The sequence below is a fragment of the Gopherus evgoodei genome, chromosome 14 (assembly GCF_007399415.2).
Source record: "Gopherus evgoodei ecotype Sinaloan lineage chromosome 14, rGopEvg1_v1.p, whole genome shotgun sequence".
In the NCBI taxonomy this organism is placed as follows: domain Eukaryota; kingdom Metazoa; phylum Chordata; order Testudines; family Testudinidae; genus Gopherus; species Gopherus evgoodei.
In genome coordinates this window covers 18,606,201-18,623,704 of record NC_044335.1, presented here as the reverse complement: position 1 = coordinate 18,623,704, position 17,504 = coordinate 18,606,201, and the positions used below count along the sequence as shown (strand labels likewise).

Genomic DNA, 17,504 nt, shown 5'->3' with positions numbered 1-17,504 from the left:
AAACTTGAGATTTGAGATACATAGACCAAAATTCAACTAAAGATAAACCTACAGGACCACAAGTAAGGTAAACTGGGAATTGCATGGGTATATGTGAGGCAGAAATGGCTCACAGAATAGCATTATTTGTATTAATGTAAATGCATTTTAAAATTAAAAACATATAGAGGCATTCAACTATTACTAAATTCAAGTGATTTCTTTTAATTAAGCCATCATGCAGATACTTGGTTTTGTAGAAAATATCCAACAGTTTTTAAGCAACTTATTTTTAGCAATCCCAATCTGTAAACTCTTAATATGATATTAGAATTTTTTTCCTGTACAGTTCTTCCATTCTGCCATTATTTGAAAAGCAGAAGAGTGGGTAATCTCTCTAAATTCATTCATACAACATTCTGCTTTGAACAGTGAGAATATACTGGGGGAGGGGGGAGAACAGCTTACTTGGAAAGTCAATATCCACCACATCATGCCATTGTTATCCTCAAAACAGCGAGCTGGTAAGCGGCAACCTTACAATAAAAGAAAAAGAGAGGGGATGTTTAGGACAGACTGTCTCTATTATGGTCCTTTATGAGGTCAGCTGCCATCTTTAAGATCTGAGTACTGTGTATCAAGTTCTCTTTCCAGCTTCCCTAATAACATTTCCCAGTAGTTCTATTCCCCATACTATTGATTTCTCTTTTTTGTACAGCAACCGTTGCTGTCTGTCATTAGGCATTATGTGAGCTCCCTCCCCAAACTGAACACTCAAATGTTCTGTAAAGCGATAAATATAGGCCCTTCTTCCACAAGCTATACTCAGACCACTTCATACTTAGATTTTATTTTAGTTTAAGTACAGTACAGTTTCATATTTTAGGCAAGTTAGAAATTGCCTCTATGCATTTTAACCTTAATGTTATTTAAGAAATCAGTGCACAGCAACTAGCATGGGGTACCCTAGACAAAAAGCAAACCAAACTATGAGCACACAGGGAATGGAGACATGGAAAGATGTTATGGAGGAATGAAAGAGATGCAAGACTTGCCTGTCGCAAGTTTTCAAATGTGGGATGAAGTGAGAGGCAGCAGATCTGCATATTGCTACTAATGTGGGATCTTCAAAAAAGAAGAGCCTGCCATATCCCAAAAGGTGATGAGTGCTTGCTTCTCTCACCAACTTTAATGGCAGCTTGAGGAGCATTGTTTTGAGTGGTCCAAGCACAACACTGACAGCTAAGATGCTTGAGTCTTAGTTCCAGCTCTGACACTAGCTCCTTTCTGTGCCCTTAAGAGAGGCATATGCCACAGATTCCAAACTTTCTCAGTGCCTCTGAAAAAATCAGGCAACCTTACATCCGCAACTCCCACAGAAACAATAAAAGTATTTGTGCATCCCACCAACTTCAGGAGCTGGAAGTGCTCAGCACTTCCAAAAAACCAGGCCACTTTTACATATATGCCTTAGGCCATAATCCTGCAATCAGATGCATACAGGCAAAGAGACCCATGTGTAGCTACACTGAAAACAATGGAACTCAGTGGAACATGGGTTTCACCATAGAGAGAAGGGGCCTAAATGTGGATTTAGGTGCCACATTAGAAAAAAATGTTACCTTAACCTCCCTGCCTTCAATCATCATCTGTAAAATAGAGCTAAAAATGTTTATTTAGCTTCCACAGTTATTGTGAAGATGGATCAGCTAATGTTTGTACAGCACTTGCATAATGAAAAAAATCTTGAGTTTTATCTAAACGTTCTTGTTGTTTATTTTATGAAATTTTGCAGTTGTCTTTTCAAACACAAGCCTCTCCCCAGGCAACTTTCCCGGGCAATCAGTTCATAGAGAGTTACAGTAAATGTGTGGGGTTTTGCATGTTGATGATGCTGTTCCAATAAAGTGTGGTTTAAAAAAACACCAAATTATTGCTGCATGTTATATTCTGTTTCAAGCTGCATCAGAAGAGTGGTCTAGATATGCCAAGTACTTAATGTTTATAAAACCAAAAGGGGTTCCCCTCCCATCAAAATCTAAAGTGTATTTAAAAGGGACTACCTGCAAAACCATAAATATTTGTTAAATGCCACAGCAGTATTAAAAGTAGGCCTATAAGGCACCTTTTCAGCATAATTGTTTAATTCCAACTGACTTTTAAGTTATTCTAGCATGCTAAATCGTTCCGCAAAGTTTAGAATAAATAAATGTCAGAATAACTTTGGAGAGATGACAGATGTAAAGCATAAACTTTTTGTATCTGTTACAATTAATCTGTTTGTCTAGAGTTTGATAAACAGAAATTAGAGCCAAAAAGGTTTTTTTTTGCCATTGTTAAGGAAATAGCAACAGTTTAGAGTTGAAAGAACTCACTTAACTTTAACCATAACAGCAATAAGACCATAAAAAATCCCAGAGCCTTATGCAGCTTTTAGCCATATTAAACCGATGATGATATTCTTCACTTTTCAGGACTCCATCTAGCAGTCCTCTCACAGGCAAAACTCCCAGTGACTTGACATGCAGACAAGACTCCTATTGAATATTAAGACCTCTTCCTCAGGGCCTCATCTTGAGATGCTTTATTCCTCAAGCCATAAGCATCCTGTACCAGTTGCAAGCACACACTCAAAAAAAATCAAGCTGCTGCTCGAGTAGACAGGCCCAAGTACCAAGGTTAATAGACATGGACAGATAAGCAGAGTTCAACACAGATGACAAAGAAAAACAATTATAATTTCCACCATGATGCCCAATCAGACATCAGTTTCTTAAGTAATGAGATTCTAATCACCTTATTTTAATGTTGTGAGAGACAACAAGATGCTTTAATAAAATAAATAAAAAAATCTGCCCATGCAGTACAATCTATTATCAGAAAATGTTATACTGTATTTTTGGCAGTATATTAAAATGAGTCACCTTCATGTTTCCTTTATCCACAAAAAGGACAGATGAGGCTGAAAAGCACCCTTTGGAAGCTAACGGGAATTTCCAATTGAGAATCCAGTCCTTCAGCACCTCATTTAAACACACCTAAGCAAACAAAAAACCTGCTAATATATTAACTGAATTCAACTAATATTTTTAGATCTCACACATTTATGATAATAGAATAATTATAATGGGGAAACCAACCTCTGTAACAGTACCTAACTTAGAATTAGACAGAATTCCTGTTCTCTGTAGAAATTTAGCAGTTTTTTCTGAAGCTTGACTTTTATTTTTTTTGAATATAGTAATATTAAGGAAAATTTAGAGGGGAATAACCTACATGAAATTCTGTAAAACAGTCATCTTTATACATGTTGAAGGGAGGGAGTAACACCTGAGTTTCATTCCTCCTAAAAAGCTATAGGACAACAAAAATAACCACCAAAGTTCCATCTTTGATTAAAATAATTAGAAGTAAGTGTCATTCTCAGAAGAATGGATACAACAGAGAGGGAGGAACTCAGGATGGGTTCTAATGTTACATTCACTAAAAACCACATGTAATTTCCAAACTTTAGAACCCCTTTCATGCTTGTAAGTGGGAATAAATATACATCATTATGTAACAAGTATAGGTAAAGTTATTTATTAAAAATGAGTCCAAGGGAACAAATATACAAAGAGTTGTGCACAGAAATCTGGTGAAAGAATAACTTTACTGTAAACATGACTCTTTTGTAATTGAATTCTAGCAACTTATAGTCGCAAACATTTAAATAGATATATTATTCTTCACTTCCCCTCAATAAATACTGCTGTGTAGTGTTGCAGTCATAGAATACATATTTGGTTCCACCCCAGATATAGATGCATTTCTAAAATGTGTTGAAGCAATCACAACATAAAGGGCTAAATTTTTCCTTTAATCATACCTGTGCAACTTTATTGCCTGTCACTGGATTGCACAAGTGTAACCGAGGGTGTAATTTAGTCCATAATTTACAAAAATGTACAGGACCTGGCAAACACGCCACAAATATATATTACTATTGTTTCTTAAACTGCTTTGATACTGACAGAAAGATAAAAAGATACATACAAACACAGTAAAGTTTAATTAAAAGTGTCATGCAATCAGGACAACTTTTCAATGTGAGATTGCTAACAAAAAAAACAGACGTTCTGCATGCAACTACTGAAGTGCCAGTCTAGCTTTGTTAATAGCACTCCTAGCTCTTGCACAGGAATATGTAAATTCAAGTTTAGCAACAGAACTTTGGGCTAGACCTTTTGGCGGTCACCTGAGAATTTGGGGTGAAATCCTGACCCTATCAAAGTCTGTGAGAGTTTTGCCATTGACCTAAGTTAGGCAAGTATTTCATCCCTGTTCCTTTTATTCAGCATTGATGCTACAGTGCCGCACCAGGAGATTAAAATCTCCTCTAATGGTGCGACGCCAAACTGAGGTTCCTTTCCAGCCCCCTTACCACCTTTAGTCTAAGGACTGTCAATTTGGAAGTTAAATATTTCATGGGACTTTTGGAAAAGATCCTAGTTCCCTTGCTCTGATAAATGGTTTTATAACCTCATTTTCAAACAAGCTGCGGGCAGCATAATGTACCTAGGATTCCTGCTAGACTGCATATACAGATCAGATAACCACATGAGATAGTGCAAGTCCATACCTAGTTAAGCACACTATTGCCTAATTTTGAGCATGCAATCATGATAATTGTGCATACAGCTACAGACCTGGCTTGCTTAAAAAACTTGTATCCTAGAAGATTAACACGAGCAAGTATCAAGACCAGAAGTGGCAGGCATTCTAGACAATATAATTGATGGGACCCTTTTGGAAAGATTAGGGTTCTCTCCTCTCTTTTACATTCTATACAACGGGGATGCTGTTAGCAACGATAATTATTTTGGAGGAAGGGAAGAGAAATATGCTCAGTAGCTAATATACAAAGTTAAGTATCTCAGCAGTTCGAAGATGTGTGTGTCAATTGTTATAAAGGTCCTTTTTATGAATTAATGGCCTGAGAAATTTGCTTGCATAAAAACAGTTTTTCCTGTACAGTTTGGGGAAAATATCTGAAGTCATCTGAAAACTTTATAACTGAAATAACTTTCATTTATAAGTTTCAGCTCAAGTTGTTTTGAAACCACAGATATTAAAAAAACTAACAAATCAATTTATATTTGATTATGTGATAACACCACATATTAGCTTCAGTTATGATGAGCTGAATGGCATTAAACTGGAATACTGTGTCATGCTCCAAGGTGTCAGGTGATCACCCTAAAGGTCAGAAAGAAAATGCTGCCCATGGACAGCACTGGACAATCAGCTACTGCAGGAATGCTATTTTGTTGGTGTCTTTGAACCACTAGATTTGAGGCATTAATCTTGTGATCTGGTATTGCAAATTCTATGCATCTGTGTCTAGACATTAAAAAAGTCACTATAGCTCTTTCATCTGAAAGTTTAATGGAGCTAGATTTAGTTAAATTTCCTCAATCCATGATAAAGGTGTCTATCTATTAACATAAATTTGTAGTTATGTATAGTAATCTGATGAAAAAGTAACCACAATGTGAGTTTATAGTTTAATCCAGTGTGTAATTCTTTTATGGCATGCTTTGTGAGTGACTCATGACTGTTAATAAGAAAAACATAATGAGATGACCCTTGGATTGCTCAGAAGATTATGGAAGGAGTTAATTGAAGCTAGGCTATTTTTCTGCAGTGCACTGCTGGAGTACTTGCTTAACAAAACCAGGACAAATCCCAGTACAACAGCAGTGCTCAAAAGAAAGTAAGAGACAAATCAAGATATGTATAAATATGTAAAATAGTCTGGGCATTCTTCACTGATGTGAAAAGAATATAATGAATGCTTCACTGCTTAAAGGGGAACATTTCTCTCTTGCCAAGGGACAGATTTACAAAGAATGATATTTACATTTTCCTGCAACCTGTAATTTTCTAATTTATCAGCTGTCAGGGCCCAAAGACCTTATACTGCACAGGGAATGTTTGCATATGTTTAATGATCCTTTTACCAAACAAATGCCATGGTTTCAGTGAGGAAATTAGTTAATACTGCTGATGCTGCTAATCTAATACCATTAATGTCACACTGTGAACATCTACACAAGCTACAGTATCTTACATCATAACTTAGCTCCACTGGTTGCAAATTTGTTATACAGCAGAGATTTCTGAAGACACGATAACCCATAAAATATCACACACAAGCAAATTAATGAGATTAAAACAGATGTTTTTATTCCATATCTAGACTAAGTACCTAGTGTGACCAAAACCAGGTCATTTACCAGTGATTTAAATCTGCAAATTGTCCTTATCAAGCCCTCTTGTATTTGCCTCCCCTTTTATCAGCTCACCAACATTTCACACAATAAAAATAGAATTTGAGTAAGCTGCATCAAAATTGTTTTCATCATGTCTTCCACAGGGATATAATATTTTTAGCGCTGTTTATCAGTTAACTCATGCAATTAACCAAAAAAATTAATCATGATTAATTACAGTTTTAATTGCACTGTTAAATAATAGAATATCAACTGAAATTTATTATATATTTTGGATTGTTTTCTACATTTTCATATATACTGTATTCTGTGTTGTAACTGAAATCAAAGTGGATATTATTTTTGCTTACAAATATTTGCACTGTAAAAATGATAAAATAGTATGAGGTGAATTGAAAAATACAAGTACTGTAGTGCACTTTGTTGCAAAAGTGCAACTTACAAATGCCGATTTTTTTGTTACATGCCTGCACTCAAAATGTAAAACTTCAGAGCCTACAAGTCCACTCAGTCCTACTTCTTGTTCAGCCAGTTGCTAAGAAACAAGTTTGTTTACATTTAAGGGCGTTAATGCTGCCCTCTTATTTACAACGTTACCAGAAGTGAGAACAGGCATTTGCATGGCACTTTTGTAGCCAGCATTGCAAGGTATTTACGTGCCAGATATGCTAAACATTCACATGTCCCTTCATGCTTTGACCACCATTCCAGAGGACCTGCTTCCATGTTGACGATGCTCATTAAAAAAATACGTTAATCAAATTTCTGCCTGAACTCCTTGGGGCAGAATTGTATGTCCCCTGCTCAGTTTTACCTGCATTCTGCCATATATTTGATGCTACCGCAGTCTCGGATGATGACCCAGCACACGTTGTTCATTTTAAGAACACCTTCACTGTAGATTTGACAAAGAGTAAAGAAGGTACCAATGTGAGATTTCTAAAGGTAGCTACAGCACTCAACCCAAGATTTGAGAATCTGAAGCGCCTTCCAAAAACTGAGAGGGATGAGGTGTAGAACTTGCTTCCAGAAGTCTTAAAAGAGCAGCACTCCAATGTGGAAACTACAGAACCTGAACCACCAAAAAAGAAAATCAACCTTCTGCTGGTGGCATCTGACTCAGATAATGAACATGAACATGCACCGGTCTGCACTACTTTGGATTGTTATCAAGCAGAACCCGTCATCAGTATGGACACGTCTTCTGGAATGGTGGTTGAAGCATAACGGACATGTGAATCTTTAGTGCATCTGGCACGTAAATATATGTTGTGATGCCAGCTACAACAGCGCCACAAGAATGCCTGTTCTCACTTGTCTGAGCAATTGGCTGAATAAGTAGTAGGACTGAGTGGATTTGCAGGCTCTAGAATTTTACATTGTTTTATTTTTGAATTCAGGTCTTTTTTTACAGAATGCTACATTTGTAAGTTCAACTTTCATGATAAAAAGATTGCATTACAATGACCTGTACTAGGTGAACTGAAAAATACTATTTCTTTTGTTTTTACACAGTGCAAACACTTGTAATAAAAATAAAGTGCGCACTGTGCACTTTGTATTCTGGGTTGTAATTGAAATCAATATTTGAAAATGTAGAAAACATCCAAAAATATTTAAATAAATAGTATTCTAGTATTAAACAATGGGATTAATCACTTCTGGAGGTACAGTGGAATTCACAGATGTACCAGATGATACATGTGGCAAAAGACACTTTGCAAAGTCACCACCAATGCCAGCTATGTATTTTCACCCTTCCACCCAACTTTTGAGATATGTTTCAAATGCAATCGCCATGTAATAATGAGTTATAGCTGAAACAAGCTTGCCTCAGCTGTATAACTTTTCTAGGTATTAATACTGTGTAATTTTTCCACAAATCCCTGAAGTCTTGTACTGTTTCTCACCTGAAACAAAGTGATGTAGTAGAACGAAATCTTTGTTAAAGTTCCTCATTCTAATGCTGCTAGTGCTGTGACAGAGTGACAGGCTTTATTATTTACTGAACAAAACAGTTGGAAAAAATACAATTTTTTTTAATTCTGCCCAAAGAACATAACTATTCAAAAAATGTTAATAATATGCACACCCAAGTCTGTTTGAATGTATAGTTATAAATGCATGCAACTAGTGTTGCACAAAATTCAAGAGGAAAATCCCACTCTTTTCTTGCAGCAATGGGAGCCAACAATGGGAGCTAAACACAGCTGGATATGAACAGCATCTTGATCATTAACAGAAATACCTGCAATATATTTGTTTATAACACAAACAAGTTGGTGATACTAAAGAAGTGTTATGATTAGTGACACTGATCTCTCCTTCCCTGACTCCACCTGAATAATGACATTTGTATTTAAAGGGCCAAATTCTGTCCTAATTTACAACTTGTGCTATTTTGTTAATCTCAGTGGTGTTGGAAAAAATTTAAGCCCTTCTGGATCAAATTCTGCACTACTTTAGGACCAAACGTACACTTCAGAACACAGTTTTTCCACAAATCACAAAGGAAAGTCTTCATGCATCAAAGCTTTTGCTGAGCAGTGGCAGTTATTCAGGGCTTGATCCAGCACCCATTGAAGTTGAAAGAATCCCACTGACTTCATTCCAGACATTCAGTATTGAAGTCTGCGGCATAAGAACTAACCGTCCCATTTGGATAATCCATCTAGTTTTGTATTAGTCTGTTCTTGTCACCCACCCCCATCCACCCATATATGAAACAGAGCGTTATCTCTCCTGCATTAACAAGTATCTAGAAACAAACCCGTCTTCCCACCAATATAACCTTAAGGCACATACCATACACCTGGCACAGTCAGATCTGGAGGTCTGCAGTAGTAAAAGGTTTTCAAATCCCAGCCTAATGAAAGAACAACCATCTGTCTGGCATAGAGCAATCTAGAAACCATTTGCATCTTGAGAAACACTCAATTTGCTCCAAGGAAGAATGACAACTCCTTATGCCTTAAACATAGATCTTCATGCCCCTAAGAGACTTTAGGCAAAAGAAACAAATAAGCTAAAGAAAACAAGTTTCACATTTAAAATTTAGTTCATACATGTCAACAAATACGCAGATCATAATGTATAAGTTTTAAACTAGTTAGCTTAATATCAAATTTTAGTTTTTGTATTACTAAACCCAAAGGAATCATTTTAGGACAATTCCGGGAATCAATGTGGAATGCATCTCTTTGTGCAGAGTAAGTGATCCAAGATGGGGAAAAAGAAAAAAGTATGCACAAACAAACAATTGACAGAAATACCTATGCAATTACTGAGAGTAAATGAAGGAACTTGCTACACTACCAGCCACATTTCCCATTCAGTTATACTTCATGCTCCAGGCAGGGTCCCCCTTGCAGAATCATTGGGTTGCTGGTGCAAAATGGAGGCCAGAATTTGACCCAAGAATCTTTACTTCACAATTTAGTTTGACACTGGTGTTACAAACACCTAATACACATATCGTGGACTCTTGGGGAAAAGATATATTTCAGTCAATGGCTGCACTTTCAAGGATATGAGATTTTAACACACCATACTAGATCCACTTTTGAATGATCCCTATTAACCAGTTAGGAGGTAGGCACACAATACTAAACCTGCAAGGCAGATAAGCGAGCAATTTTATTTAAATTCAATGTGCTAAGGGTGTGAGGAGGGACTTTGAAATGATGAAGAAATTAATCATTGTTTAGGGATACAGCTCTGCTTGTGGATGTAGGTATCATCTAGGAAACAAAACAGTGGAATATTTAATCACACTGGAGAGCACATAGCAATACAGAAACATATTAGGACTAGTGAGACAAATTCTCTCCTATCCCAAGCCTCGTGCACCCCTGCAAAATGACTATCCTCAAATGCAGATCAGAGGCTCTTGTACCTAAATCTATGAAAAAATCCTTCTCTCAATTTATATTTAAAATAAGAGGACTTATAAAATCTATTCCAGCACCACAATTAAAAATCTACATCTTGTTGTAGAGATGAATCAACATTAATAGGTTAACTTAGTTTGGGGAAGGGGGAAAACGGGGTGCAAGGGAAGGGATAAAGAAGATTTTTAGTTCAGTGCTCCAGCAAAATAAGATCCTGATCCTACTACCCTCACTCCTCTGAGCACTCCACTAGAGTCTCTGGGCCAGAATCAGCTGGAGAAAGAGAGAAAGGCAGGCACTCTCCTCCCATATTCAGGGCCTGCTATGAGCAGGAGCAGCCTTCCTCACTGGATGAGGCACTCCTGAGACTGTTCAAAATTACAGCACAGCTTCAGCAACCCATATGGCCTATGGTCAGAGAACATAACTGCCAGAGCATATTTCCACACCATCATGCCTCCATCTGCCTCAGATCCACTCCACCTTCTTCTGCCCCATTCCACCCACAAATGCCCTGTGCAACTAAAAGAGGGAGGTCGCCATGTGGTGCAAAGAGGCCACAGGTCAGCAGTGAATTGGGGCCTTTAGGACTAAACACATTAGTGCCCAATCTCTAACTGTGCATCTTGTGCGACAACATCCACCCCTCCCATCCCATTCACACCGACCCATCGGACTGTGCTGCAGAGGGTTGCTAATAATAAAGCTGGAGTATAAAAATCTACTGGCATATTAACTTTGGCCTCGATTCTACCATCCTATGGAAAAAGCTGTGAGAGTACATACGGGGAGAACTCTGCCTTTCAAGAGTGGTTTGTGCCCATACAAAGGGAGTAGGAGGCTGTGGCACTCTCACTGTGATAAGCCAGAGAATTCCCAGGGAAAAAACTCATCCCTACCTAGCAGATCTTGGGGAGTCCAGGCAGAATGCATGCCCCACTCTGCTTCTCATTAACCCTCCTTTAATCCATGGCAAACTGGCTCATAAGAGAGTGGTAAGAATGCCTACAGAGAGAGTAGGAAGCTATGGATAATTAATCTAGAAATAGATATTAACTGCTGAATGGATTCCCACTTGAAAATCCCCCAGTTGGCCAGGGAAGGAAGTCACTCAGACCAGCTGCTCCCCATTCTAAAACCCATACAGCCTTAACTGCCCAGAGTTCCTACAAAGGAGCACTGCAGGTGGGTTGGGGAGATGAGTGCGGTATAGTCACTTCTGTCTCCCTTTTGAGATTCTTGCTCCCTACTGTTGGCCAAGGAGCATCCATCTCTTTCCATCCCTCCCCTCATCCCCTAATAGAAACAAAATTTAAACACACTTATTACTAACAAGAGAATGTTACTAGAGGAGTCTTTGCATGTCCTACAGAATGTCTTTGTGGTTATAACTGGAATTTCAGTTTAAAGACATCAATATACTATTATCTCCTGCCACACACCATTCCGTTCTCCAGTCGGTTGTTCATGTCTAAAAAAAACTATAAAGCCAGGGCAGGAATGGTCTATCGGTACCTACAATGGCACCATGCACACTTTTGGGAGCTGTACAAAAATATAAATTTATATAAAAGTAATAATAACTTCATAACTTTCAACAGATTTATCTCTATATCAGGGGTCGGCAACCTTTCAGAAGTGGTGTGCCGAGTCTTCATTCATTCACTCTAATTTAAGGTTTCACGTGCTGGTAATACATTTTAATGTTTTTAGAAGGTCTCTCTCTCTAAGTCTATAATATATAACTAAATTATTGTTGTACATAAAGTAAATGTTTAACATGTTTAAGAAGCATCATTTAAAATTAAATTAAAATGCAGAGCTCCCTGGACCGGTGGACCCGGGCAGTGTGAGGGCCACTGAAAATCAGCTCGTGTGCCGCCTTCGGCATGCATGCCATAGGTTGCTTACCCCTGCTCTATCTCTATGTTCCCTACAAGCAGGGTCCTTAGTTAGATCTTTTGTAGTACCGTTATTTATTATTCTCTCCTCACACATATTCCTGCTAGGCACCAAAACCAAATTCACATCAGAACCAACCGCAAGAGAAGGCAGCCAATGTTCCAGACTGGTCAGGTGCAAGCTCATCAATATTTATCATTACAGAAAAACCTGTTCACTGGGGCTTAGCAAATCAAAAGTAATTTATCTGAATCAAACATTTGGTGGGATTTTGGTTGTTTGTTTAAGTACATAAAAGGCTTATTTGAGGTTATGAGTTGTTAAACTGTTCAATTGACATACAGGGAAGAATTTCAGTGCCACTCACATGTATCTACTTTGTTATCCTGTAACAAGATGTGTGTCTCCAAAACTCCAAATGGCTATGGCAAGATACACACAAATGTAGGCATCAGTGTGCACAGATCAGGATCCCAAACAGACATTAACTGGGACCACTCAAAATGTGCATAGATTTTTCACATGCCAATGTGAACACTGGAAGTTAAGCATGATTCCTCACAAGAAACTGTAATAAAATCTCTGATTTACCAAACTATGATAGGAGCAAACACTTTCTTGCTTATTCAAAAGTGAATGCAACAATTCTTTTCTCCATCCTTGCGCAGGACTTACATAACTTTAGTATCAGTCTTTGCAGAAAAGTTTTGAAACTAACACAAGAGAAGTCTGAAGCTAATTTCCAGTGATAACATTTTATTTAAACAATTCAGATTATAAATCTCCTCAAATTACATCTTCTCCCCACATACAAAGACTGACTATTAGTTGACAGTTATCTTCAATGCTCTTTCTAATCAAAGCTGCCTCATCTCTGCAGCTCCCCTCTATACACTATTTTTTGCACACTAGCAGACCAAAAAAAACAAACAAACACCAAACGTTGGAAACTGTTGTACTTTAAAGACAAGAGCTATTTCAAATCTGTTAAGTAGAGCTGGCAAGAGGACAAATCTTTTTCACTAAAACTTTCACGGCTTCAAAATTAATTTTTATTTCATGCTGAAACAAACCTAAAACCTTTAGTTTCCCAAAAATCTTCTGAAGTGTCAAAATGTCTGTTTTCAGATCAAATAAGTCAGTCTCTCTCCCCCTGCTTCAAAAGTCCACCCTGGACCTGAGAAACTGTCCTGACAAACCCTTCACTGAAGTTGATATATCTTTGCAAAATGTTTTGGTGTTGATGAAACTACATATTTCTATGAACATATTTCAAAAAGTTCCTGACTATCTCTAAAATTAAAGATACTGCATGAGAATTTAGATGTTATTAAAAGTCACAGGGAGCACTGTGATCATGTGTTTCATGGGTTTCCCCAGCACACTTGATCAAAATTTTCTCTTCTCCCTCAGTTCTGTAAGTGACTAAATGCCCTGTTAAATGAGCATGCCATTCTGTATTGCCTATTCTTGTCTGTACCAGGAACATAAGCTGATGAGGTGATGGTGGTGACTTCTTTGCTTTGTGTCTACTGGCTCTGGCATTGCTTTTTGTGTGCAAGCAACTGCTTCCTGAGGAGCTGGGGGAAGCAAAGTTGAGAAGTGAAAAAACAAAAATAGCTTTTGTTCTTGCACCACTGAGGTTACACATGCCAACCATAAGATGCAAATAGTAGCTAGGCAGTGATCAGAGAACATTATGCAACCCTCTAAAGCCAAATTTTACCCACTAGATCTGAGAACCCTAGTGCTGGGTGAAGGGGTATGTGAATTATTTCAACAAATTTTGACAAAGGAGAATATACATTAAACAAATTCCACAAAATTCTATGAAAATTATATTCTATATAATAAAAGTAAGGTTTGCTGCACAAACCATCTTGTACCTATCTACTGTGAGAGGCAAATAATTACTACTAGATAAAAGGAAAGCCAGTAAGAAGTATGGATTATTAGCCTGTGAATCTCTTCTTTGTTTAATTTCTGTGAAAAATACAGTATTCTCTTCATTCTGAGCATAATTAATTCCAGTCTCCCAGAATATATCATTCAGTATATATGAAATGATTTTGCTGTATTCCACTCTCTTCTCATTTGAAATAGGAGAAAGATCATTTTCACCATCTAACCAAATATGTAGATCAGTTACTTTTTCAAGTTAGATTATTATATTCTTGGGTTTTCCTTCAGTTGTTCCTTTCTCTCTCACTGCAAAGGGATTGCTGACTTCTTTCACATTTGCTATCCCTGTGTGTCAGCTGCTGGAGATGAAGTCACTGGGGTTGGATGCAGGAAGTTTACATAAAATATGGCAGCATCTCTGGTCCACTGTAATGTTCTGATTGATGAAGCAGATTGGTTACTTCTGTACATAGGGACAGCCAACATTTTTCTAACCCAGAGGCAGTGCTAGCCCTTGGGTGCCCTAAACAGGAATATCTGGGGGCAGGAGAGGAAGTTCCCAACATAATGAACACTAACAAGGGGCCCCCTTGAGTTGCTCAGGGCCCTAAGAAACTGCTTAGTCTGCTTATACCTAGCACTGGCTTTGTTCTAACCTATCAAGAGTTTGCTAAGGAGAAGAATGTAGAAGTTGCTACTCAAAGGTAGGACTTGAGCGTGCTGCTGTCCCATACTTGGGTGGATACTGATTTTTACAATCAAAGCAAACATACCTTCCATTAGAAGTATAGCATGGGGGGAGGGGCTCTTATATGGTTTTGACTAGGATTATTTAGCCTGAATAAGGGCAGAGTCAGAAGAAACTCTGAGGTATATATAATAATGAATATAATGAAGTCTTAGATACTTTTTACCCCACACCATGAAATAAAGGGCAATGGCTGGATTCTGTTAAAGACAAGAATGAGATTTGCAGTACTTGCCATTTGCAAGCTAAGACTGCTGAAAAGGCAAGTGAATCTCATGCTCCAGTGTGTCGCATCATCACCTTTGAAGATCTGAAAGGAATATTTTCTCCCTCATGTTAAAAGCCTTTGCAGTTGTCTCTGCATTGTTTTTTCCTCCTCTCTCTGAAGCATCCAGCATCATCAGCTGAGCCATACCATCTTTAACTTGGACTCTGGCAAGTAACCACTTTGACTTGGACATCCAGAGTCACAGATTGGCTTGAGTGGCCATGACAGCAAGTTTCAATAAAAGGAGACATCACTCTTCCAAGCATCAGTAGGGCTGAGCTTTGCTTCCATGTGACAAGGGACCAAACTGAAGCCAAAGATGAGGTTACATACCAAGAGTAAATGTTAACTTAGGACGTCAGAACTTGGCAGCTTGAGGACATAAAATAGCTAAATTCAGGCTTATTACAGAATTGTAGTTTAGGCTTGTCTGAATTACTGTGCACATGGTCAGGGAGCTATGAACAACAGGAACTATTGTCATTTGTAATGGCCTTTGAATTCCTGGTTGTATTAAATTCTAGGGTATCTTAAAATGTTTGGGGGGAAAACATTCAGTCTAAAAGACACTAAAATGCCTGGTGATAGTGAGTAAGAAAGAAAAAAACATTGGTTCTTTCTTCAGTGGCTTGTGTCCTTGTTTATGGAGCCTAATATTTACCCCTAGGTAGTAAAAAGAGCAAACCTGGAGGAGATGAGCCATAGAACTGCTATTGCACTCTGTTCATGGTTTCATGCCTGTACACAGTGCTTTAGAAAACTCCTTCACAAAAATGTATTCTTCCAGCAGTTATGTCACAGTATGGTTTAACAGTTGGAGCACAGAACTGGGGATCAAAGTTTTCAGTATAACCCATGTTACCCTACCTGAGCACCTAATCCAGCTCAACCCGGGGGGTTTGCTGTGTGACCTTGGGTTAGTCCCTTCACTGTATCTCAAGTTTCCCCATCTGAGAAACTTCCCTCCCTCTCTGGTAAGGACGCCGGAGAAGGAGAACTGTGAATAATTACTTACACCAGGCACTGATACTTTACAATCAGAGGACAGGATCCTTTTGATGGGGACCCTCTTGCAGCCCGAGGAATTGCACTGGTTTGGGTCCTGACTGGGCTCTGCCGCTCCCCAGTTTTTACAGGTCACACTAGCAGAAGAAGCTAAGCGCTGGACACAGGAATAAGCAGCCCTGACTCTTCTGCCTCAAGTGCACGGAGAAGGCAAATGCATCAGTTTAAGAGCCAGGCCCCCGTCCCCAGACGCGGAAAGACCGTCAACTTCTCCCCCCGCGCCCACCCCTGCAGCCCCAGTGCCGCAGGAGGAGAGGTTACTTACTGCACCGGGGGAGGAGGCGGGCCGGCCAGAGATGGCCCCCAGCAGCAGCAGGGGGAGCGAACAGCGACCTCCAGCTGCCCCTGGACCTTGGGGGCAGGCAGCCGCCTCACCGCCCCGAGCAGGGCTTGGGGGTGGTCCGCTCCGCCGCCTGCCTGCAGGACCACACAGCTGCCGCGCCTTTCTGCCTCCCTGCAAGTGGCTCGGCCGCTGCCGCCGCCGGCCAGTGCAGGACTCAGTGAGGAGCCGGCTTTACCCATCTGTTGCAAGGCGCCTCCTCCCAGCGCTGCCCTGGCGGCGCCTCCCCGCCCGGGGTGCTGAGGCCACATCCCCCCCCCTCCCGTCCCGGCCCCCCAGCCTAGCGCCCGGCCTGCTTGCAGCAGCGGGAAGAGGGCGTGAGCAGGGCTGTAGAATTAGGACCCCCCTGTTTCCCCCTTATTGTTCCCGGCTTTTCCTCCCCCATTCATTACCCCACGCCTCTCTCCCCTTAGCCTCCCCCCCAGCTGCTCCGCTTCCACTCCCAGCCCCCCCGTTACGCCCTAGTTCCACTCTTCCCCATTACACCCTGTTTTCCTACCCCACTTGGTGTCTACTTCCCCCTCCATCACCCATCTTTCTCCCCCACTTCATGCATCTCCCCTGATTCCCAGGGATGCTTTGGGGTAGGAACTTTTCTGAACACACCCACCGACACCGCATGTGGAACAGGGGTCTGAGGAAGACGCCAAGCAGGGTAGTAGGTAGGAGGATAATTAAGAGTACAATGAAGCCTGTGGTATTATGCACCCAGTAACTGCAATCACCTGAGTGAATGGCCAGTAAAATCAGTCCTCACTAGTGTCGACTGGCCTAATTGCACTGTCCTGTGCTCACTTGTTATGCGGGTCTAGTGTTTAGTCTTGTGCAGGGCAGGGAGGGGAAATAGGACTAACCACGAATTGTATCTTGTGCCTCATCCCTCTACTCCAGAGAGAACCCAGGCCCTGAACTAATTAAATTCCCTAACCCCACCCCCAAAAAAACAACATATCATCTGTCAAAGACCAACACCTGGTATTAGAGTGAGCAGAGAATTACCCTAGGTTTTAATAAGCACACAGAGGGGCAAAAGTTTATCCAAACACAGCCAGACTTCTTTGGTGCTGGAAGTTTCATGTAAAGAGGATACTCCTGAAATCTCAGGGTTCTGCTGTACATAGCATTAAGGGTTTCT

General features: G+C 39.7%; 1 protein-coding gene across 2 annotated transcripts in view; it reads right to left on the bottom strand.

Annotated features, from left to right (window-relative positions):
• SULF2 (sulfatase 2) overlaps window positions 1-16,408 on the bottom strand; it is a 255,156-nt gene extending 238,748 nt beyond the window's left edge. The window contains exons 1-3 of one of the 2 annotated variants that reach the window (XM_030532956.1): window positions 16,295-16,408; window positions 2,904-3,017; window positions 448-515 (exon numbers count right to left, since the gene is read on the bottom strand). The gene's annotated coding sequence lies outside the window, so the exon portion shown is untranslated. The remainder of the gene's footprint in view (window positions 1-447; window positions 516-2,903; window positions 3,018-16,294) is intronic. The other variant, XM_030532957.1, reaches the window with a different exon arrangement.
• Between the last annotated feature and the right edge of the window lie 1,096 nt (window positions 16,409-17,504).